Raw genomic sequence first — 4,204 nt, 5'->3', positions numbered from 1 at the left:
ATACGAATTATGAAATTTCTAGGAAATACTTATATTATTATTATTATTATTATTATTATTATTATTATTATTATTATTATTATTATTATTATTATTATTATTATTATTATTATTATTATTATTATTATTATTATTATTATTATTATTATTATTATTATTATTATTATTATTATTATTATTATTATTATTATTATTATTATTATTATTATTATTATTATTATTATTATTATTATTATTATTATTATTATTATTATTATTATTATTATTATTATTATTATTATTATTATTATTATTATTATTATTATTATTATTATGAAGGGATGCGCGCAGCTTTCATAAATAGAAAAATAAAAGTTTACATGAAATTGGTGGGGAGCCGAGAGACAATCTGGGCCCCCACCCCCTTAGCAACTGATGTGACCATAATTAGAGCATATTTAGTCCCCGAATTAGCCTTGTTCCCATGCTTTTTAGTGCATATTTAGGTCATTTATTGTCTTTATTTATTTGTTTTGCATATTCTTTGAGGTTTTGATCCCTTGGTAGGAAAGGAGTGCAAACCTTGCATTTTCATGGCAAAACGAGACTAAATTGATTGAATTCAATGACCAAGCATCAAGGAGAAACACGTTTAGAAGGCCTTTGTACATACTATAGTAGATGGGCAATGATGAGAAAAGATCCTTGCATCCCCGAGGAAATCCCCAAGGATCTTATGAAGAAAAAGGAAGAAAAGAAGAAGAAACGAGACTGCACAACAATCCGTGCGTCTTCCCCAGAAGACGCCCGTCTCCACCACCACAATCCGTGCGTCTTCACTCCAAGACGCCCGGGCAGCAGCTCCAGTAGACGCCTGTCTTCCCCACAAGACGCCCGGGCAGAGACCACCGAATCCGCCCGTCCCGTGCTAAGGACGCCCGGATTCTCAGGCAGACCCATTTCGTCTTCTTCAAGCTTCAAGGAAGGATGCACATATTTTTCTAGAGACCGGAGTCTCCCTAGAGACCGGAGTCTTTCCAAAAAGACCGGCGTTTCCTTAAGTAAGGACTTAATCGTCATTTAAGCCCTTACTTAACCCTAATTCATCCACCTAATCCCCACTATAAATACCCCATTAGTCTAATTAGAAGAGCATGTTCTTCTTAGCAATCTTTAGTGTAGTTAATATCAATCAAATCTCTCTTTAATCTTGTAATCAACAATTAATCAAGTTTTAATACAAGTTTTATTTCTTTAATCTCTCTCTTGTTCATCCTTTATTTTGGATAATTGAAGATTATTTAGGTTATTATTGGGAGATTGACAACCTTCCAATCAAGCATCAAGTACTTCTTTTATTCTTTGCTTTATTATTGGAATCATTAGTAGGTATAATTCTCTTAATCCCTTTTTAATTATTGTTAATTACTTTCATTTATTCATCATGTTTCACTTTGTTGGTATGATTGACAACCTTGCTAGCATGTTCAACATGATAATGAGTGAGTAGTTCCTTAGCTAGGGTTAATGGGTAATTAGGAGAAACCAACATGCGGAATGATTCATGCTTTAATTAATATGCTTTCATAGTTTATTTGCTTGCTTGTTGTGATCTCAACTCATGCACATGTTATGTTTGATGAAATATGAGCCTATGAATCCTTGCATTTTTTACCCATCACCTATCTTTTCAATGAGACTTGTAAGACATAAACCAACTCGAGTCTCATTAGACCATGCATGTTGTTGGGTAGGGAAGATTAAGTCGACTTGTAGGTGTTGTACAATCTAATCTATTCGGCTCCGGGACCCAAACGTTCCTAGGATTGTAAGATATAAACCAACTCAATCCATCACAACAATAATTGCTTGCTTATAATTTGAGAACATGTTTGTATGATCAATTCCCATGAATCCCCTATGACCCCATGACACCCTAGTGCTTTTCATCAATTGTTTACATCCCTTTTAATTCATCTTGCTTGTTTACTTTCATTGCTATTTAGTTTAGTGATCTTCTACATCAACCCCAATTGTGACACCCCTAAGACACCACTAGTTGCAATAGAAATCTCATCTCAATTCCCGTCCCTTGGGATCCGACCTTTACTTGCCTCTTTACTAATTGTAGAGTTGTTGGTGAAGTTATAAATTGTGTTTTGGTCTAGGTGCTCCTAAGGACAAGTTACTGAAAAGACATAGGCCGACCAAAAATGGCGCCGTTGCCGGGGACGGTGTTAACTTGATTTAGATTTTCTTGCATTGTTTTTAGTTGTGTCTTTCTTTGCCTTGGGGAAGTAAAACTCCTCAAGGTTTGTTCTAATTGTTTTTGAGTTGTTTGATATTTTGCATGTCTAGAAGGTCACAAGGTGACTTTTTACCCTTTGATCGTGAAATTGAAAGAACTTTGACAACCAATAGAAGACTTGCTAGGAGAAATTTGAGAGGTATTGGTGTGGTTGTCGATATTCAACCAAATACTATTGAGTTCATCAACCCTTTTGCAAGAGAAGGTGAGGAGAACCCAATACAAAATCCAACACAAAATCAACCCACAATGCCTAAGTTTTCATCACATTCTGTACCCACTGAGGAGAACCTACCCAATGGTACTCCCACAGCACAACATCTAACCGGAAATTTTATTGCCAAATCCGCATTTATCCAATTAGTCGAAAGAAGCCAATTTGGGGGGATGCCTAGTGAAGACCCTCATTCTCATATGGAGACTTTTTGTGACTATTGTGATGTGATTTCTCAAACCGGTGTAACTCAAGACCAAATTCGATGGGTCTTATTTCCTTTTTCTCTTATTGGCACCGCGAAACAATGGCTGAAAGGCCTTGATAAGGCTACTCTCGGAATTGATTCTTGGAAAACGTTTGCTCTAGCTTTCTACAAAAAGTTCTATCCACCGGAAAAGACTAACATGCTAAGAGCTCAAATCACGGGCTTTAAGCAAAGAGATGAAGAATCTTTGTATGAAGCTTGGGAGCGGTTCAAAGGAATTTGTCGCTCATGTCCTCACCATCACTACTACAAATACAGGCAACCACAACGGCCCTTTAACAACGCTTATTCACGAAAATCATCAAAACACGTTGTAGAATTGATTCCGCGAATTTTACCAAACTTAATTACAACGGTTCTGTGTTGTTAACCGTTGTTATTGGTTTTAACAACGGGTCATACTTGAAAAATCGTTGTTAATGAAAAAACTAATAACAACGGTTAAATTTTAACCGTTGTTAATGGTTTGGCGCCAAATTAGTGAAAAGTAAACACAACGGTTATATTAGAACCCATTTTTAATACTTTATAACAACGGTTGTAGACTCCATAACCGTTGTGATTAATGTTATGAAATTCTTAAGAACAACAGATTGCTTTATTCTGCTATACGCTACAAAACACAAACGCAAGCTAATACTGCTACTATATCATCCTCCATTCCTCCCTGATCGTCTCTCTGTCTTCATCTCCGTCACTGTTGTCACCGTCTTCTCTCCCTCATCGTGTTTATCAATCAGGTATATATATATTTCTTAGCAACGCTTATAGATATAGGATTTTTTGGGTTATTATCTAATTTTTTGATAATTTAGCTTAATTGCTTTCCTGAATTTCGTTTATTTGTTTGCCTATTATTGTATTTTTTGAATTAGTTGCCTATTATTACGAATGTAGAATAATGACTCGAACTTGGATGATTGATGCAAATATGAGTGACCGCACCTACAAGGTTGGTTTAGCTGAATTTTATGAATTCGTTTCGAACAATTTGAAAGGTTCTTCTAGTATTGCATGTCCTTGTGAAAGATGTGGTAATATTAGCTATATGGCTTTTCCGGACGTTAAAATACACCTAGAAAAGTGGAGATTTAGTCGATCCTATACACGTTGGATTTTTCATGGGGAATCATTAGAGGAAGAGAATAACTCTGAAGAAGATGATGTTGAGGTACATGAAAGGCTAACTGATGATCCTGAGTTTGCCGAGTTTTTTGAGTTGGAAGTAGAGAAGTTGAATGTTGGGTCTATAGATAATGAAGAGAATGATGATGAGTCCATTGCTTTTGAAGATGTAGGTGATGACACTAGTAATTGGGATGACCTTAACAACATGTATGAGAAGTTGTGTGAGTCTGGAGCACCTCTGTATCCTGGTTGTAAGTTCACAAAAATGTCGGTTGTGGTGAAGTTGTATAATATCAAGGGAGCAAAT

General features: G+C 35.6%; 1 non-coding gene across 1 annotated transcript; it reads right to left on the bottom strand.

Moving 5' to 3' along the window:
• Positions 1-2,908: 2,908 nt before the first annotated feature.
• Positions 2,909-3,015, bottom strand: LOC141615452 (small nucleolar RNA R71). The gene has a single exon (XR_012529874.1). It is a non-coding gene; the product is annotated as a small nucleolar RNA R71 (small nucleolar RNA).
• Between the last annotated feature and the right edge of the window lie 1,189 nt (positions 3,016-4,204).

Source organism: Silene latifolia, chromosome 11 (assembly GCF_048544455.1).
Source record: "Silene latifolia isolate original U9 population chromosome 11, ASM4854445v1, whole genome shotgun sequence".
In the NCBI taxonomy this organism is placed as follows: Eukaryota; Viridiplantae; Streptophyta; class Magnoliopsida; order Caryophyllales; family Caryophyllaceae; genus Silene; species Silene latifolia.
This window is presented reverse-complemented; position numbering and strand designations above follow the sequence as displayed.